Below are 21,451 nucleotides of genomic sequence, written 5' to 3'. Positions count from 1 at the left end.
AACTCAGCACACCCTCCTCATGGACCAGCCCGACCTGGCACTTGACTGCAAGCAAGAGCTGCCCCTTCTCCCCTGTCTGTTTTATGGACCTATTTATTATTGACATTGACTCACTGACTCATTTGCAATAATCCACTGTTATCCTTATTTTTTTGGAATGCCACTTGTCCTGGACTTGGCTAGTGGGAACTCCTTCTGGTGGCTCCGTGTCCTTGTGTGATGGAGCATTTTATTGTAAGCATTTTCTTACTTTCTGACACAGTAAGATGTTTCAAACTGACAAAGATTCTCTCCTTGACCAAATTCTACTCAGGCCCTTTTGAGATCTTTTTTAACTAGACCTTGACTTTGGGATTTCTGGGTTTATCTCTGTGTGGTCCAATTTTAGCAAGAATTTGTTTAAGTCAGTTTAGCCCAAATCCACCATTCTCCATATCTGGTCATGCTAGATATCTAATCAGGTTTCTCATTCATTCCCCATGATCCCCCACGAGATGTCAGCTCACCCTGCCTGCCTTCAGCAAGCATCCTGCATGGTCGGATTAGTTAGACTCTCCCCTGGCGTCCAATGTTTCCCTTCAGTAATTTTCCATCCACTGATGCCCACCCTTCCCCTTGGCTATGGTAAAGTTTCCAACAACTACAAAACCATATGATGTTCCTGACACAGTTACAAGGGTAAGACCAGTGAAGTATTGAGAATGTCAACCAGCATCACCTCCTTGTCTCACCTTTACTTGTCTGCACTGTGGCATTATGTATATTGTGTAAATACTGAAAAAGCCATTGGGAGAGACAGGCACTTGGAGATCGGTTATCACTTTCTGACCTTGGGCAACTGGCTCAGCCTCTTGGACGTGTGTCAGCAGTGGTAAATCCTCGTGCGTCTGCAGCAACCTCAGTTCTTGTCTCCTCAGAAAAAAGAATTGGACGAAAGAGGCAGAAGGCAGAAGGAGAGACAGAGACCGAGGCAAGTTTTAGAGCAGGAGTGGAAATGGATTAAAAAGCTTTAGCGCAGGAATAAAGGAAGTAAAGTACACATGGAAGAGAGCCAAGCAGGCGACATGAGAGATTGAGGGGACTGTTTGACATTTGACTTGGGGTTTTATATGTTGGCATGCTTCCAGGGTCTTGTGTCCCTTCTCCATGATTCTTTCCCTGAGGGAGGCTGTCCACATGCACAGCGGCCTGCCAGCACATGGGAGGGCCACATGTGCAGTGTGCTCACTGGAGTTGTGCACATGCTCACTTTGAGGCATTCTTCCCTTCCAGTTGAATGTTCCTAGAAGGTCATAGACCAGTGAAATGCCACCATTTTGCGTCTTAATGAGCATGCTTGAGCCCACTCACTCAACTCCTGAGATCTTATCGGGAAGCTGCCAATCACCAGCTTCAGGTGTTTTTTATCTATTGGGAGACTGCCTTTCCCTGGTGCCGGCTGTGACCAATTATTATTTTGGGGAGACAGTGTAACAGCTGCCTGACCATCACCTGATGGTGGCCTGACATTTCCGGGGAAAGGGAGGGGCCTCTCCTGCCCTGCTCACGTCCACCCGACTACCTACTGTAACACTTGGGCTAGCTTGAAAGTCCTTTGCTGCTCTAACATCCCACGATTGCGTGGTCTGTGTTCAAGGAGGCTCATTATTTTGACAGCTTTGGCCTTGCTTTGTGTAACACTCAGCCAACCCATGACTGTTGGTGACCACAGATGGACAGAGAACCCAGTCATGGACCAGCCTCCTTCCCTCCCTATTACCTAATTCCCAACTCCCTTCTGGCAGCCTTTGACATTCTTCTGGTTTGGAATCCATCTGTGGGTCCTGTTTCATCCATCACATTCCAAATTAGGTTCATCTATTGCCATAACAACAAGTGGACAGCATGAGGCGGCTGGCCTTTTCTACCCCAAAGTGACAGCAACTGCGCTCATCATCCGGGAACAGCCTCACCACACAAAGCCACTCATGTTTGCAGACCTCATCATCACTGCCATGGTGGTCAGAACAGCAGCCACTCCCACCACTCACTGGGAGGAGCTCCATGAGGCCAGGGTCTCCACCAGGATTACAGGACCTGCAGAAAGACATGTGGAAGTGGGTGCTGAGTTACAGTCAGGGTTAGGTGACTTGTGTTTTGACTTTATTATGAATGTGTCATGTTTCTAGGAGTATGAACATGCCTGGAAAGTGGAGTTGAGACTAAACTATTGGTTCCACCATAAGGGATGGGATTAGTGGTTCCTGGGCCCTGCCAGCAATGCAGCTGTATAGACAAGCCACAGTGACCTAATCTCCCCAAGTATGAGCTGGCCCCTCCAGCTGTGATGGGGGAGTTCTAGCTGGAGGGTGTGAGACAGATTTGAGTGGAATGGGAAGGTCTGTGAGTGTCTGTGGACACGAGAGCAGAAAGGGGATGGCTGCATTAAAGAGAAAGAAATACACCCGTGATTACAGAGGGGGGCCATGCCTGCAGGTGGCAAGTATCCCTGTGCTCAGGAAAAAAGAAAAAGGCAATGGAAAAGATACGGGCACCAAACAAATTAAGAAGAAGGCAATGCCCTTGGGAGAAGCAAAGACCAGCAGAAAAGGGGACAGACCACTGTTGTCCAAAGGAAGTGAGTCATGTTCCATTTGCAGAAAAGTGGCTAATAAAAAAAGTTGATAAAATCCGTAAGTTTTAAAATATTTGGTTATTTTCAAAAAAAGGATTAGGGAGATGTTGAGTCTTCACTTTGAGCAGATTTTCCCTGGTGCTGAGTGTGGTCAAGCTCACATCTTCCCCCACATGGTTCCTTGAGACTTAATGAGGAGGCATATTCTTGTACATATTTCTTCCATTCACCTCATTAATTTCCAGCACATTATTCCAATTGTAGTTAAATCATTAATTGTGTAATTAGTTGATGGTCTAATTTTACTCTCTTCTCTTCCTTTTATCCTTCCCTCCTCCCATTCTATCTCTTTTGGATAGATTTACAAGTGAACAACAACTGAAAGCAAAGACATTTCAACAACTCTTTGGTTTATTTTAACCAAACATTTTTACGTATTTTTAGATAGTTAAAAAATCAATAAGGCATTATTGAAAGCATGTTTTTCTGGGCCTTTTTGAGCTTAAAAATTAAAGACGATATACCAAGGAAAGGATGCAGCTAAATTTTTTAGACAATAAACTTCAAACACTCATAGTTCATGTATTTTTTTATATCAAAACTAAACTGAATATTTAAACTAGAATGATAGAGCATGTAAATTCAATTACTTAGCTATCACTCATTCTAAGAATACAAACATATAAGTGACTCAATCAAAAGAAGATATTCTAAAAATATATAGAAAAATTTATAATTTCGAAAGGCTCAAATTAACCAGTTTAGAATGTTCAAAATTTGGTCCAAAAGCTGGAAACCAACTCCTGTAAAATTAGCATATTTTATACAAATGAATGAATCCAGCAAATAATACAAGATCCCTGTGTACTCCTGTGAACTCAACTTCCTTCTGTGCCTTTGTGTCAGTGTTGTAGCCATAGCATTGCTGATCGAGATACATAAAAGTCCCAGTGATTCTGACTGGATGTGTGGCTGCCTGTCGCCTTTCCCTGCACGTCCTGTGTGAGTCCCTCTATATATAGAGAGGAAGTCCGTGTGTGTGTGTGTGTGTGTGTGTGTGTGTGTATGTATGTATATATATATTGGACTTGGCAAGGTTTATTTGGAAGGGCAGAGTCTATCCCCAGGTCCTGAGTGTGCACTGGAGGGAAAGGGGTGGATTTCAGGGAACTTTCTTGCTGTGTTGGATGCTCTTGGGGAACAGCTGCGGGCCCAGCCAGAGCTGCAGCAAGAGGACAGCATGGCACACATGCTGGGCCGCAGAGCTGCAGGGTGTGGAGGGGTGTGCGTTCCAGGAGAGCTCCATGAGCCCCAGCCCCAGCAACCTGAGCTGGTGTGTGAGCCAGTGTGCAGTCCTGGTCCCCAGGAGGTGGGGCAGTGTGTGGAAATACCAGATGTAGAACTAGTAGTGGAGGGGGTGGCTGAAGCAGATGCCAGTGAAGTTAGAGGTGAAGAGGGTAGAAACGATCTGGCTGGGTGTGAGGGGCTGGGGTGGAGCCTTCCTTTTGGAGGGATCCTTCAGCAGGGACAAGACACATTCCCCCATCCTGTGCCACCAGTAGAGGGTAAACAGCAAGAGCAAGGTGAGGTGGGCGGCTAGCAGGGCCAGGTGGAAGGCACAGTGCAGGCAGAGAGCCCCTGGGAGGAAGCGCCAGTTCACTGTCCAGCAGAATAGAAACTGGCGGCCAAGGTCAAAGGAGCGAGACAGGTAGCCAGTGGGCTTCTCCAGCAGGAAGAGCAGCCCCAGCACCACCTGAAGGCCAACATAGATGCCCAGCTTGCGGAGGGCCCCACGGGAGCCAAACCGTGTGAGGAGAAGAAGCAGCAACCGAGGGGCGCAGAGCCTCACATTCATCTTCATGGAGGCTGCCAGGCTGGAACACCGGCAGCCCCAGCCCCAGCCCTGGGCCAGCAGGAGGCTGATACTGAGGGCGCTGAGTCATAGAAGAGTCACAGCACAAAGGTTCGTTCGGGGTCTCTGACTTCCCGCAATGGTGGAGTGAACACAGTAGGAGGCGTGGCACATGAAAAACAAGACGAAGGGAGGTACCTTGTAGGTCTGGTGGTAGATCAAGAAGACAAGCAGCAAGGTGGCCAGGTAGAGCACAGCAAAGATATTTTGGGCATGTGAATGTCAGTGCCTCGGCCCAGGGGCATAGAACAGCCCCATAAAGTTGGACGCAAAACCAGCTGGGTACACAAGTGGTCCACTGTCATCCCACAGCTGGGTCTAGTCATAGGTACCACTGATGACACCTTCCACCTGGGCCACGTAGGCCTTCTGGTCGATTTCTGTGTCTTTCACTAATTTTCAGACTTCGTAATAACAGTCATTCAGGTACCTGTAGAGGAACTGGCACAGGATGTGCAGGGAAAGGAGAAAGACAGCCACACATCCAGGTGAGCCAGGTTTGAGAAAACATGGACAGGGCCAGGTGCAGTAATCCAAGACTTTGGGAGGCCGAGGCAGGGGAATCATCAGAGGTCAGGAGTTCGAGACCAGCCTGAGCAACATGACGAAACTTCATCTCTACTAAAATACAAAATTTAGCCAGGTGTGGTGGCGGGTGCCTGTAATCCCAACTACTTGGGAGACTAAGGAAGGAGAATTGCTTGAACCTGAGAGGTGGAGGTTATAGTGAGCCAAGATTGTGCCACTGCACTCAGTGAGCCGAGATTGCACCACTGTACTCCATCCTGGGTGAGAGAGCAAGACTCCATCTCAAAGAAGAAGGAAGGAAGGAAGGAAGGAAGGAAGGAAGGAAGGAAGGAAGGAAGGAAGGAAGGAAGGAAGGAATGGAAGGAAGGAAGGAAGGAAGGAAGAAAGGAAGGAGGGAAGGAAAAGAAAGAGAACATGGGCAGATGCAGTACAGATTTGACTCAAAAGCAACTTGTTTCAGTGGGTCGAATTGATCTATGTAACCTTCTAAAGCACTCAAATGGTTAAGAATGTCACCAGACGAATCTCCGAGTAAAAACCAAAGCCCAAAAAGACTGCCCCCAAAAGAGACTCATCATCAAGAACTTCTAGGTCAATTATACATTTTAAGGTCACCAAAGCAGGAGTATCACTAACGTGAATTTTTTCTTCAGGGTCTGCTAAACAATGACAGTACTTAATCAGGAAAGTAAATGAACTTATTGGGACTGATTTTAAATTATTTCAATTGCTGAATGAGCACTATATTCATTTTCACCATTGTCCCACCCCAGACTTCTGCTAAAGCCCTAGTGTTTCAATTAATTTACAAAAAGTCTTAAAAGGCAAGTTAATTCTCATTTCACACTCAAGTGAATCAGCTTTTACTTTGAGTTTCCAGAATAACAAAGTAAGTCTTTGATATGCTTTGGCTGTGTCCCCACCCAAATCTCATCATGAATTGTAGCTCCTGTAATCCCCACATGTTGTGGGAAGGACTCGGTGGGAGGTCACTGAATCTCGTAGGTAGATTTTTCCCATGCTGTTCTCATGATAATGAATAAGCCTCACGAGATCTGATGGTTTTATGAAGGGAAGTTCCCTGAAAGCACTGTCTTGCCTGTTGCCATGTAAGATGTGTCTTTGCTTCTCCTTCGCCTTCCACCATGATTGTGATGCCTCCCCAGGCATGTGGAAATGTGAGTCCATTAAACCTCTTTTTCTTTATAAATTATGCAGTCTTGGGTATTTCTTTATAACAGTTTGAAAATGGACTAGTACAGCCTTAATGAAAATTGCCTTTTGAGTGTAAAAATTACAGGGCCAGAGGAAATCTTTCAAAAGCAAGCAATCTTGGGTTCTGTCTACAAGTTGTGATTAATCCACCTGGGACAAGAAAGAATATGTGTTTTCAAATGGCCACCTGTCTGTTGCAATAAATAGTATTTTCAAAAGTAAGGGATGTGGGAGTAGAGCAGTAGCATTTAGTCAGCTTAATTTATTAGCACACTTAGTGTGTACTCTAAATGTACTCTGAATGCAGGTGTCTGACGTGCCAGCCTTCTGAGATGTGCTGGACCTGAGAAAGGGGCAAGGGGTAGTGGGTGCTTAGGGGCACTAGGTGCTTTGAGCCATAGCAGAGCTCAACAGTCAACCTCGTCTTCCTAACACACAGTCTGTGGAGGCTGCTGCCCCCGTGAAACTGTCCCAACCATCCTCCAGTAAAGTCACAAGCACAGGAGGGAAGAAGTCCAACAGATTTGGGAGATGTAGGAGAAATACATGGAGAAAAAACATGGACTACTTCCATTGCAATAAAACTTCTTTGAGCATCTGAGCATCTTTCGTCACTACATTTTTGTCCCCTTGCAGATTTGGTGCGGGTACATAAATCTGCTTCCATGAAGACTTACTGAGTTGACCTTCTGCTAGAACTTGAATTTCAAGCTAGAAATGCAGGGCTAATGAACACCTGTGATGCTGTGGATGGCCCAGGAAGAAGGTCAGGGCCCACCCAACTGTAGAGCCCCATATCTCCTGGCCGCCAGATGTGCCAACTTTGAAATGAAATAAAAACCAATAATCTCTTCTGTCCATTTTAGGTGTGAAAGGAAAATAAAATCTTTGCACCCCAAACTCATTATGCCAAGAAGAAAGTTAAGCTTGGTAACTAAGGCATGCAAAAAAGAAAAAGAAAAGAAAAGAAGAAAACTTGCCTTCCTTTTTGTTCCCACACAGATGGCTGCAATGACAGAAGGCCACATATCTCCCCAGGTGAGCCTCCCTCACAAATTGCTCACATGGAAATTTTGTATGGGCCCCCAAATATTTCAGAATACATATCCCCCTCATAACCCATAACCCTAAAGCAGAGTTCTACGGAATCTCACCTGACAGTGTAAAGTAGTAGCTTATCTTCACAGGCATAGGATAAAAACAAGACTAGAATGCCCCCTCCCTCTGCCCACTCTGAAACAAATACATATTTGACTTCTTCCTCTACTCTGTGTTTACCTTATCCTGTATAAAATGAGGACTTACTGAATGCAGATTTACAAGTGCAGATTTACAAATGCATAATTAATTGTTTCTCTAACCCCTCTTTTCACATATAAAACGTGGACTCAGCCAGTGCTAATCAAAGTCTCACTAGAATGTAACACTCAACTCATCGTCTACCTTCCTCCCCTTCTTTTCCTCCTTCCCTTGCTGCTCACTCTTTGCCCTTTAAATATAGAAGTCCTCAAAACCTTCTTTGGAAAAAGCCCTGACCACAAATGCTATTGTGACCTGTGTTCTCTTTCTCCTGGACACATCCTCAACCTTGGCAAAATAAACCTCTAAATTGATTCGGATGTGACTTAGATAATTTTTGGTTTACATAGTCCTCTCAGTAAAGGTAATATTGTTTTCCTAGTTAAATTTACAAAAACCAGGACAATCGAAGGCTTTTCACTGGACACACGTGGGGTAAATCCAGAGTGCCAGGCTGAGGTTGGTGTGATGTGGAGGTAGTGGGAGTTACCACGAACCTCTGCTTTCTCCTGAGCAACCCAGAAGTTCAAAAGGAGTTTTTGCACTGATTCTTACCTACATGTACTTGAGTTGTTTACTCTAGTTTAACTGCCTGATAACTTGCCTCATAGGTGAACTTTTACAAAGCAAAAAGGCAGACTTAAGGAAACAAAAAGATAAAACTGCTTATCCAGAATGAGACCAAATCTGAAACTGGATTCTATTCGACTGCCATTACTAATTCAAAGAACCACTGGAATCTAAGACTGAAATATCTCCACTCCTCTGTTTCTGTCCCTTGCTCTCCCATACCAAAGTTTGGGGTCTAAAAAAGGAAGCCAAATTCAACAGGGACAGATATTTTAGAAGAAAAACTCATTTTATTTCAAACTTCATTTTATTAAACTGAAGGTATTTGTCTCTAGTTGATCTGATGACTCAAAGGTTTCATGTTGGCCTCCTCTGAGGGCTTTGGAAAGCCTCACATGCCCACAGAGGACGCAGCTGATAAAACAGAGACGGCCAGAGACGGTCACTTATCCCAACATCAATGGGTGCTTTCAGTTGATTCAGATGTAATTGAAATGCCCCATTTGCATTGAGTTCGCCAGTGCACGAAAACACAGAAAAGAAGTGTCGGCCTTGCCCCAGGTTATAAACAATGTCCGGGTTTTTCATGAATTACATCTTATGACTGTCTCTAAATTTGAGAAAATGAATTGTCTAGCCACCAATGTGCGCAGATCTCATTTCATTTTCATTCAATATCCACTCCGCAGACAGAAGATAAAAACCAAATGAACAGATCACCAGACTCCACACGGAAGAGAAGACATTCCTGCCAGGGCATAGCCCACACAGTCCCCACCCCATGCCCTCACAGCAGCAAAAGTGTGCTTTAAAACAGCAGATGTGTGTTTGTAATCACCAAAAGAAATATGTCTCCCACAATAAGCTCAAAACCATCACGTATGTATAGAACGATTAGGTGCAGATGTTGACTCTTGTACAAATATTTTACTATGGATTCAATTATTAAACTTTTGCCATACTTAATCACCTAAACTATGCTTGAAGAATATATATGCCTCTTTTCAACACAGCAAATGATGGGTGATGCCTGGATTAAAGGAGGGATAGGACCATGTGCCGCTGTATATTGGGGAAAAATTAATTTTCTTCCTAAAATGACCCCATAGGGTGATACGAGAGTGACTGGAGTCATTTTATTAAAATGTTTAGTGTGAAATAAGGCAAAACTTTTAGAGGCACACACACACACATACACACACACACACACACACACCACACTAACATCCATGCCTTTCATTATTACAGTTAATTAGTAGAGTAGATTTTACTTAGAAGGGCTTAGTTGACAGATTTGTTTGTGGTAGAGCATTTCCCCCTCCATGGAGCTAGAAATATCATTGTAAATGTGGCGGTTAACAACATCTCTATCTGCTGCTAAGAAAGTGTTGACACAGATGTTTGGCTAATCATTTATAGCAAATAGTTATTCCCATAAAGGCTAAGATTAGTCGGAATTGGCATGCACTTCTTTCTTCTGTGAGTCTCATTTGATTATGGATGATGTTTTGTTAGAGTGTATCCATGCAACCTCATAAATGATGTAAAACCCAAGAAAAACACAGACTCTGTGCCAAAACCGAATTAAATACACATCAGAAAAATGTGAGCCTGATTCAGGTTCAGGTACCATGAAACTTGCCTTGGCCTATTGTTGTTAAAACCTTCAGGAAAACTATAAAAAGCAAACTTGACATTAATATCAATTTAAAGTTGGCGTAGCTGCCAACAGTTATTCCACATGAAGCTCAGCTGGCTGCATCGTCTCCAGCACAACATATGGTGGCAGCAATTGCAGCCTCCAAAAGCTGTGAAAAATGGCCCACGCAGACTGGGCAAGGAAAAGCCATCTTATCTGTGTAGATGTGCTGCCACTGTCAGCATTTTTCTAATGATGAGCACAGACACGTCTGGGAGTTGGATGTGGAGGTAGTTGTTCCTCCCACTTGCGCTCTGGGTGAGCAGTTTCAGAGTCTCTTATCAGTTCCATGCTCCCTTTCTCCTTCCATCAACTGACCCCAAGAGGTCTATTCAGCATGCCACCACCTCTCTTCTCTCCTTTGCCACCCCCTCCTTACACGGATTCTGGGAAATCCAAGTAGAACTATCCATAGGATTATTTCTGGAGCCTCTCAAGGAATCTGGAAGTCCTCTATCTTATTTCTCTACTATCCACAGTCTCAGGAATGGGGCTTAGGATAACAAGGGCAATACCAAAGCCCAGTCAAGCACTGGGGCCTCCAACCAGGAAAACATCTATTCATTTGTGACTTGAAACATCATGTACTCATACGGTATGTGCCTGCTACTGGGAAGCATTCTACCAGCTGCTGGGGGAGAGGGGAGAGGGACAAAGACCTGGATGTGAAATGGTTGCATAAACTTCACCTGCCTGCCTGTCCACTAGGGAACTGAATCATGGACACCAGAAAGCAAAGTCACAAAGGGAAAGCAGGTAGAAGGTGTGGAGAGTTGAAACTCTTGAGTATCAGGTGGGCTAATAACCATTTACCCTGGCAAGGAAATAACTGACATCATGTGAATTGGAGAGAATGCCAAGTAAGCTTCCCCCAGGGGAGAAGGCTAAGCCATTAACATTGTGAGTGCACAGAGCACCCAAGTTTGTTGAGGAACCCCATCCTAACACTGAAACCACTACTTATCACAGGAGCATCTCATGTACAGAAATCTAAGACTCTGACTCCCCTCTTGAGAATTTTTATTTGTATGAAAATATAGTGTCCCATCCAAAATTAATACTGACACTTAATCTCCACTGTGGTGGAAGTAGAAGGTGGAGCCTTTTAGGAGGTAATTAAGAGGGTTCCACCCTCATGATGGATTAGTACCTTATGAAAGGGCTGAAGAGAATGAGCTTACGGCCCTTTTTGCCTTTCTGTCCCTTCTACCAAGTGAGGACAGAGCATTTTTCCCCTCCTAAGGATGCAGCAACAAAGCCCATCTTGGAAGCAGAGATTGTGCCCTCATCAGACACCAAACCTTGATCTTAGACTTCCCAGATCCTAGTGCAATGACAAAATACATTTCTGTTCTTTATATATTAGCCACATGGACTAAGACAGCACCTCACACAATCTTCCTCCATCTCTATCTCCCAAATGCAAGTTAAGCTGCTGCTATGCCGTGTAACTTAGCCCAGTGCTCCCCAGCACTTTTCTGTTATAAACTTCTATATATGTCAATCTCAACAAGGAACAAAAGAGGCATGCTCTTTGATTTTAAACAAAATCTGTAAGGAAGAGAGGAGAGAAGAATGGGCAAGCAAACACACAAACACACTAAGACCTTTATATCTTGTTCTGAATGCTTTTACATTTGTATTTACTTTCAAGATACTTAATAAGGTCAGCTTCTAATCTCCTACACTCTTCATTACCTGATAACTCCTGGTCCTCCTTGAAGACTTGGCTCAGAAGTCAGCAACTGCAGGCCCCTTTGGCCTCTGGGCATCCTTAGCACCCATTCATACATCTACCAGGGACTTATTAGATGGTGTTGACTCACCTTTCCTTTCCCAGCGGACTGAAGTTCTTAAGAGAGGATAACAATGCCTTTAGCAACATTTTATGACAGCTCTGTGCAATCAAACTGGTGACAATGACAAAAACATTGTACACCTGCACTTCCCAATTGGTAGCCACCGGCCACATGTGACCACGGAGCATTTGAAATGAAATGTCAAGGATGTGACTGAGGAACTGAGTCTTTTTTCATTATATTTCATGCTAATTAATTTAAATGTATATCTCAATCACTGCACATGGCTAATGACCCTCATATGGGACCGTGCACCTCCCGAAGCTCCTATACTGCTTGGAAGAGGGAACCCGGCCCACTGTTAATAAAATAAACTGACCTTAGGAGCTAAAACCTATCTTAGTTCTTCGCTTAAATGGTGAAACCTTCTGAAATATCAGGGAAGTTACTCATCTCCATCTTTATTCATTTTCCACACATTTGACCAATTGCCCTGTGCCAACCTGGTGAGACCGCTGTCTTACTAAACTTCCATTCCATGCAGGGCCTCTCCGCAGAAGTGCATGTGAACAGAGACTTGTGCCTTGTGTGGGAAGATCTGGAGGGGAGGCTGTGTGCTCCAAACAGAAGCCCAGTGCCTGAAAAGGCCCCTAAAGTCCTGGTAAGTGAAAAGGGGAGTCTGCTTTTGAAGGCAGCAGTGGAAGAGGTGGTCTCCAAACAATGTAGGGCCCTACAGGAGTCAGAACATTTGCATTCTACTTTATTATTTTTTTAATTTATTTATTATTATTATACTTTAAGTTGTAGGGTACATGTGCATAACATGCAGGTTTGTTACATATGTATACTTGTGCCTTGTTGGTGTGCTGCACCCATCAACTCGTCATTTACATCAGGTATAACTCCCAATGCAATCCCTCCCCCCTCCCCCCTCCCCCCTCCCCATGATAGGCCCCGGTGTGTGATGTTCCCCTTCCTGAGTCCAAGTGATCTCATTGTTCAGTTCCCACCTATGAGTGAGAACATGCGGTGTTTGGTTTTCTGTTCTTGTGATAGTTTGCTAAGAATGATGGTTTCCAGCTGCATCCATGTCCCTACAAAGGACACAAACTCATCCTTTTTGATGGCTGCATAGTATTCCATGGTGTATATGTGCCACATTTTCTTAATCCAATCTGTCACTGATGGACATTTGGGTTGATTCCAAGTCTTTGCTATTGTGAATAGTGCCGCAATAAACATACGTGTGCATGTGTCTTTATAGCAGCATGATTTATAATCCTTTGGGTATATACCCAGTAATGGGATGGCTGGGTCATATGGTACATCTAGTTCTAGATCCTTGAGGAATCGCCATACTCTTTTCCATAATGGTTGAACTAGTTTACAATCCCACCAACAGTGTAAAAGTGTTCCTATTTCTCCACATCCTCTCCAGCACCTGTTGTTTCCTGACTTTTTAATGATCGCCATTCTAACTGGTGTGAGATGGTATCTCATTGTGGTTTTGATTTGCATTTCTCTGAAGACATTCATACAGCCAACAGACACATGAAAAAATGCTCATCATCATTGGCCATCAGAGAAATGCATTCTACTTTAAGCACAGTGGGAAGCCATTGGAGGACCCTGACAGGGGCACAATGTAATGTTCCTGAGGGTTTAAACCTCCTCTTCTCCCAGTTGGGAGAACACTAGACACCGGTAGGGGGGCAGGAAGGAGAGCAGGAAGGCAGGTGAGGTCCCCTCCCCAGTGGTCTGGGGGCAGAACTGGCCTGGCCAGAAGGAGGAAGGCAGAGGGACAGAGCCAATAGGATGTCTCCAGGTTGAGCTGGAGCACTGGGAACTCCAGACACAGAGATGCCTCCTGCATTGAGATCGGAGTGGGTGGCAGAGCTGATTACTGAGAAGTGCAAGATTTCAGCATTGCCAAGGTGGATGAAGGGAAGAAATGTTGGTGATCCCCAAGTGACATCTATGTGGGCATCTATGTGGGTATGTGGCAGGTGAAGGCAAGCAGGGAGATGACCAGAAGAGCTGACCTCAGCAGCCACCACCACCCTTTGCTCTGAGATGTAAAGCCTGTTAACACAAGAAGACACTGTGATGCGAGCAGTCCAGTCACATGCCTCTTGCTCTCTCTCAAAGATTACGGGAGAAGGGCTGCCCAGTGACTGAGCTTGGATCCCAAAAGCTTGGCACAGGGCTGGTGACCTACTGGGGTGCGCAGGATGGCTGCAGCACTTTAAATCCCCCTGGAGCTGTATTTCCCATGGACTGAACCCTTAGATATAGTTGTTGAGAAGAACTGGGATGCCCCCCAGATTTTCTTAAATTTTATTTCTCACAGCGGACTCTCAGCAATGAGATAAATTTAGATTCCCTGTTAAGCAACCCACCATGGTAATTGTGCAAGTATGATGTTTTAAATTACACTTTTATTATCTCGCCTTTCTCTTCCAACTTCTAATTCTCCTTTCTCATCACTCTCTGGTTGTTCTGATCTGTAACCCTTCCTCCTCACAGGACAGTCATTAAACGGCTCCGATCTCCAGTAAATGGTGGAAAGAATGAATGGGTTTGGCTTTAAACACTCCTAAGTAGACAGTTGGGAAGTGGTCGAAAATTAAAACCAGGCAGCTTAATGATATTAATATGATCTGTTCGAGAAAATGAGCCGCAGCCCCTTGTCTCTGGGCTTGGCTTTGTCTATGACCTCAGAGCTCAGAGGGAACAACTGGGAAGGGGAGGCTGTTGGTGACCAGGCCCCCCAGCAGAGGAAACCATGCAGTGGGGCTCCTCTCTAGTCCCCAGATAGCTTCGCTCGCCTCACATGGAAACAGGAAATCCAGCTTCTTCGGGTCACAATGGACAGCCAACGGTTCCCGCAGAGATGAGGCTGGTGGAGGCTGAGTGAATAATCCCTCAGCATCTCTCCAGCACCTCTTTCCCAACTCTGCCTGAATACGGGGAGCTGCAATCAACCCACATACACCCCAGGCAGCCCATTGGGGCTAATGTTTTTACTTGCTGGGATCTCACTGAAAACTTTACAAACGGAGGAACTTTTACAAATTTGCCATCAAGAATTCAGAAAGTGCGATCAGCTACAGCCTGGTGAATACAATGACCTGGTGCAAGGATGTGATATTCATACCCAAATGTCTCAGTGTGAGGATTTGGGGTTGGTCATTTCTTTTGATTTATCATTGAGGGCAAATAAAAGGTGAATTATATTAACATCCTGTCAAGAATAGCAGTGCCACGATTGTTTGTCATTTCATTGCCCCAAATATATCGAGCACCATATCAACCACAGACAACAGGGAAGCCTAAAATGGACTCTTTTAAAATCATGCATAAAATGGTAACTTTCTAACAACAATGGCGATTATTTTGATCTCTAGAACAGGAGGCAGGCAGGAGGGAATGCATTTTGTCAGACACAAAGACTGTTCCAGGTTGTCCTCATTGGCATCTTCGGATGCATTCTACTCACACTAAAACAAATCTGTTCAGACTCATTGATTCCCCAGTCACACATGGATCATCCTAGTAGCACAAGAAGGATCTAAAGCAAGTACAGTCCTGATGCCCCTAATGAGAATGAAGTGAACAAGGGAGGCAAAGTTCTAAGATAGCCCCTGAAAGTCTCCATTTTCCCCCGGCCCCAGTATACACAAATTGTCACCCAGTTATTCAATCAATTACTAATCTAGGTTCTGCTGTGAAGAGATCTTGCAGATAAAATCAAAGTCTTGCAGATGAATCCAATAAATTGACTTCAAGATACAGAGATTTTCCTGGGTGGCCTTGATCTAATCAGGTGATGAGGCTCTTCCTGAAGAAAGATATTTGAGGGTGACGGGAATTCAACATGAGGGAGATTCTCTACTGCTGGTTTGAAGGTGGAAGGGCCCATGTGGCAAGGAATGTGGGTGGCCTCTAAGAGCTGGAGTTCTCATTCCTACAGCTAGGAGGAACTGAATTCTGCCAACAACCTGCATGAGGCGGAAACAGATTCTTCCCAGAGGCTCCAGAAATGAAAAATGTGCAGCCAGCACCCAAATTCACTGCACAAAACCTTTAGCAGAAAATCCAGCCTCATTGAACTCTGCCTTCTGACCTGTAAGATCTATGAACTAATGAACAGTTATTGGTTTCAGTAATTAAGTTTGTGGTAACATTTATGCAGCAAAGGAAAACTACAAATTCTGTTTTGGAGCCAACAGATAAAGACTTCTAAGCAGATGCCATGGCCACACAACGTCTCTGCTCAACCTCGGTTTCCTCACCATACCGGCGTGGCAATGCCTGTTCATCATGCCTCATTGGGAAGGGGCGAGGACTGTCAAGAAAATGCTTAGAAGACTCTCATAAAAATAGAAGTTGCCACCAAAGGTAGAATAAATCCTACTCTTGTTGTCAATGAGTATAAATAATTATGGTCATTCTCATTTTCACTGTTGGAGACATTTCTTTCTTTTTTTTTTATTATTATTATACTTTAAGTTCTAGGGTACATGTGCATAACGTGCAGGTTTGTTACATATGTTTACTTGTGCCATGTTGGTGTGTTGCACCCATCAACTCGTCAGCACCCATCAACTCGTCATTTACATCAGGTATAACTCCCAATGCAATCCCTCCCTCCTCCCCCCTCCCCATGATAGGCCCCGGTGTGTGATGTTCCCCTTCCCAAGTCCAAGTGATCTCATTGTTCAGTTCCCACCTATGAGTGAGAACATGCGGTGTTTGGTTTTCTGTTCTTGTGATAGTTTGCTGAGAATGATGGTTTCCAGCTGCATCCATGTCCCTACAAAGGACACAAACTCATCCTTTTTGATGGCCGCATAGTATTCCATGGTGTATATGTGCCACATTTTCTTAATCTAGTCTGTCACTGATGGACATTTGGGTTGATTCCAAGTCTTTGCTATTGTGAATAGTGCCGCAGTGAACATACGTGTGCATGTGTCTTTATAGCAACATGATTTATAATCCTTTGGGTATATACCCAGTAATGGGATGGCTGGGTCATATGGTACTTCTAGTTCTAGATCCTTGAGGAATCGCCGACATTTCTTTTTTTACCACAATGTTATTTGAAAAAATATAGTACCAGGAAAATAGCCTTTCCCAGGCAGCAATGCTTGGAAGGCGGGCATTCATTGAGATGTTGGTGGTTGTTTCTTGAAGCAGGATGCCAAGGTCTAATAATCATCACATTGTCGGAGAGTCACAGAATATCAGAGATGAAAGGTCCTGAGAGGTCCTGCAGTGGGGGAACTTGCTCAGTATTATCCAACCTGGCACTTTTTTCCTCCCTGAACCAAAAAGCACTCTCCTCCAGCCACTCGGCTGAATCTCATGGAAATGGAGTGGTCCATGGAACCCACTTTGAGGAGCTGGTTGAGAAGCTAATGAAAACAAACAAACAAATGAAGATCTGCGGACTCTCCGTAGCAGGTGATCTGGTCCTTCCATCATGCGGGGCTGTGAGAGTCCCTGCACCCCACCTAGGGCCCAGAGCTCTCTGCCAACTTTCAGACACCCGTCGCCCCCGTTTGTCCTTGGACCTCAATGTTCCAGGCCCTCTGGGCAAACAAAATGAGCTCTAGTAACAATATTTAAGGTGAGTGGCACTGCCCTTCAATGCACAGGGAAATGTACATCCTCAACATGTTCACTAAGAAGTTAAAGGCATTTTTAGTGGGAAAATATTTGGCTAGATAAGAGAATGAAAAATCACTGTCCTTAAAAAAAAAAACCCACCTTTTAACTTATCCAAATTCCACAAAAATAAACACTTTGTCTACTTGCAAATAAAAGACGTAGCATTTAAAACAAGACCTGCTCTGCCAGATAAAGAAGTATATTATAAATCAACAGGAATTTATATTGTATGGCCTTGGGCCAAGATAATAGGCAGATCAAGGGAACAGAGTAGACAGTCCAGAAATAGCTTCTCACATGCAGGGACTCACATATGAGCAATATGACTTAAAAGATGAATTACTCAAGAACAAAGTCTATAAAACTTGCTAAGTCTTTGGTAAAAGGAAAAAACAAAGTTAATCACCAACTCATCTTATTTTAAAATAAATTTCAAATGGAAAACAAATTTAAGTATAACCTCTAAATACACTAAAAAAAAAATAATAAAATAAATATTTAATCCCGGGGTTAAGAAAGAACTTTTCTACCTAATCCCAGAAGTGAAAGCGCAAAAATAATTTCAGGATTTGACTACATATAAATTTCTATATTAAAGAAAAACATAAATGAAAAGGCAAAGAAAAATGGAAAAAAAATATTTGCAACATTTATGAAAGACAAATGTTTACTGTTATACAGATATAAATGAATAAGAAAAAGTTGAATTCCCCAAAAGGAAAATGGACAAAAGACAGGAATAGGCAAAGTAAACTGAAACAGAAATGGCCAATAAATATGTGAAAATATATTTGACCTCACTGGTAATTGAATAAATGGAAACAAAATAATGAGTTATCTGTCCAATAGGGTATAATAAAAATGAGTGATAATCCTTCCTGCTGGCTTGGTTATGGGAACTGAGTCAGCTGAAGGGAGGGTAAATTTTAAAATTTCAGGAAGACAATGTAAGAAAAAAAAATCAAAACTTAGAAATAGGCAAAAGGATGGCTCTGTCTTTCCACGTTCTCATTAGGGGTAACTGCCTTTGCTTTGACTTACTATTTTCTATTGATTAGAATCTACCACAGCCATGTGAGGGTCCCTGGTATTATAACACACAGAACACTGACAGCAATGCCCATGAGTCTTGTCTGGTGTTGACACAAAGGAACAACGCCCCGTAGACTTGGAAAGGACTGCAGCCCGAGCATCACGGTGTCCTTGTATGACTGAAAATAACCTTCTTCCGAGGCTTCTGTGACCTCTTTCTGCACTCTGTCCCCATGCTGCTGCAGCCTCACTGTCCTGCTGGCTGTCGCACTGCATTAGAGAAATACATCTTTGACATTTGCTCTGTATGTGTTTGTGTGAAAGTCATGTTTTTAACTTTTTAAAAATGATACTTCGACAGAAATTTGGCAAATATATATCAAAGTTCTCAAGTGAATACCTCTTTTCTACAACAGTAATGTCACTTCTAGGAATTTTCCCTCTGAATAGAATTAGATAGAAGTGGAGAGACATCAGCAAGGAAGTTTAGGTGGCTTTGTCTTATGATGATAGTCAAAAAAAAAAAAAAAAAAGGCACTGGTTCTCAACCTAGGTTAATTTTGTCCTCCAGGGGACATTTGGCAATGTCTGGTGACAGTGTTGATTGTCACAGCTAGGGGAAGGGATGTTTCTGGCATCCAGTAGGCAGAGACCAGAATGTGAAGCCACATCCTGCAGTGGCCAGGACAGTGTCCCCGAAAAGGGTGGGCTGACCCAAACTGCCCGTGGTACCGAGGCTGAGAAACCCTCACTTAATATACCACCCTAGGGATTAGGAGGGATAAATTAAAGTGGAATGTTTTGCAACCATTTTAATTATGATTTTTTTAAAAAAAAACTATGATATTGTCAGTGTGTATTTATGTTTAAGACTTATTGTTAAGTAAAAACATTATAAAATTATATTTGCGGTGTTCATATGATCAGAAAAAAATATATTAATTAAAATTTCAGATGTAAAGAATATTACATCTTTCATGTTTTCCAGAGAATGAATACATTTTTGTATGTATGTATATATACAGAGAGAGGGAGAAAGAGAAAGTAGCATATAAATAAAAATACATACATTTTATTACCTATTACAGTATTTATTCTTCTACACACTTCCCAGTTCACGTATATACAGGAGCTTTCTTACATCCTGCATGGATGCCTGAGGTTTCACCACTAAGGAGTCTGGTCTCTAAGTGAAGAGGTCGTTAAAGCTGTTTGTGTAAAGCCTGTGTCTTGGAGACAGGGCGTTAAATCTTTATCAGTTAGATGCATTAGGTATGAAATGGCCAGTTGGATTGGCTGGCGTGCCTGTCACTCAGCACCGCCCTGGGACCAGACAGCTTTGGTGACCCAGCTGGAGAGGTGCTCCAGAGCTGGGCTGACCCTGAGAAGGCTCCACCTCAGAGCAGCACAGGGAGGACGTGAGGCCCCGCGCTTTCCCGAGGGCCAGGCCTCATGTCAAATTGCAGAAACAGACTGAGCACAGAGCCATGGAGAGCCGAGGAGTGGGCAGGCTTGTCCATTCCAGCTTCCACCTCTGCCTCTGATCCTCATCTGTGGAATCAGGGCGGTGAACTAGAAGCCTCTGGAGTTTCTCAGTGCTCTGATCCCGGGAATTCCTCCTCTGTCCCCGCGATTTCGCAATGAAGGGATGCTTCCCATTCTCACCAAGTGCCTGTTGAAACTGTTTGCTCAGCCTGACAACTCTCTTCTGTTACTTTCAAATGATCACGGGCTCCCAGGAGGAAAGTTGAGGTAAACCTCTCTTCAAGTGCTGCGTCCTAAAATTCCCAAAGAACTGTCCACCTTTGAAGGGCTCTCAGGACCTGGGACGTGTGACCACGGACATCCGGGGATCAGTCAGCGCTGCGTCCTGGGGAGAAGGAGGCGCCGGGTTGCTGGCTCCAGGCTGCATCCCCTCCTCTGGGTCTGTGCTGGTCCTGCACTTCATAGCATGATTTTCCCCTTAGTCCTTAAGGCTGAACAAGCCTTCTACTGCTCTCCGTCACTTTATCCTGGGAGTCGGATGTTTGCCTGGTTTATTAGTGCATGTGAATGCCTACCCCAAATTGCTATGTGATTTTCAAAATGCTGAATTCTGTAGATTCTTTGAGATCAGTGACTTTCACTCTCTCAATCCATTTCTATGGGGCTGAACTGGGAAGTATGATGGGGAGAGAAAACAACACCTCTGTAAACAGCAACAAAACAAGACAAGAAAAACCTCCACAGTGTCTTGAACTTCACACACTTGTGCAAGGTTGGGGCCAGTGTTCTCAACCCTGGCACTATTGACATGTCAGGCAGGACAATTTTTTGTGTTCGGAGGCCACAGTGTATTTGTTTCAAAGTGTATTTTCACCAGTTGTAGCACCAGCCTCACTCTATTTCTCCCATCTTCCAAGACAATTAATTAAGACATTCAATCACAGAATTACACCCATTTCTGGACAGCACTCCATCTGACCATGGCCTGTGTATTAGTCAGGGCTCTCTAAAGGGACAGAACTCATAAGATGGATGTATACATGAAGGGGAATTTATTAGGAGAATTGGCTCACATGATCAGTATTGTAGGGTATTTAGCAATGTCCCTAGGCTATACCTACTAGATACCAGTAGCACTGCCCTTAACCCCCATTACAGGGTGAAAAGTCAAAAATTAAAAACTGTCATATCTAGGGCAGCACAGGGATCCATGTACCCTGTTGAGCAATGGCCTTCACTGTGAAGGCGCAGAAGGAGCCCAGAGCTCATCTCTCGTCTGCGGAGATGGATGCCTCCTCTTGGTGGCCTGCAAGGATGTGGCTGGTCCCAGACCATACGTCTGAAGAGTCATCAGTCCCGTTGAGCAGTAGCCCATAGCTGGGAAGGTTTATAAAAACTGGTCCAGTACATACATGCAAGTGTTACAAGTGATCATCTTTGTGGTAGAAATTGTGATTATTAGGAATGATAATATGTTCTTTTTTGTATTCATTCATGCAACCTAAATTGTCTGTTTATTCGTTTAGTAATTTTTTTAAAGCTCAAGAAATGGAAAAAATGAGAGAGATGTTTCGTATGCTCTTAGGTGATGTGGTAGACACACCTAAGGTCACCCCTCCCCA

General features: G+C 43.9%; 1 pseudogene; it reads right to left on the bottom strand.

Moving 5' to 3' along the window:
• Positions 1–3,369: 3,369 nt before the first annotated feature.
• LOC105489514 (dol-P-Man:Man(5)GlcNAc(2)-PP-Dol alpha-1,3-mannosyltransferase-like) lies at positions 3,370–20,292 on the bottom strand (annotated as a pseudogene).
• Positions 20,293–21,451: the final 1,159 nt, after the last annotated feature.

This window comes from Macaca nemestrina, chromosome 6 (assembly GCF_043159975.1).
Source record: "Macaca nemestrina isolate mMacNem1 chromosome 6, mMacNem.hap1, whole genome shotgun sequence".
Classification (NCBI taxonomy): Eukaryota; Metazoa; Chordata; class Mammalia; order Primates; family Cercopithecidae; genus Macaca; species Macaca nemestrina.
The sequence above is the reverse complement of the archived record's forward strand: the minus strand, read 5'-3'. Positions and strand labels throughout refer to the sequence as shown.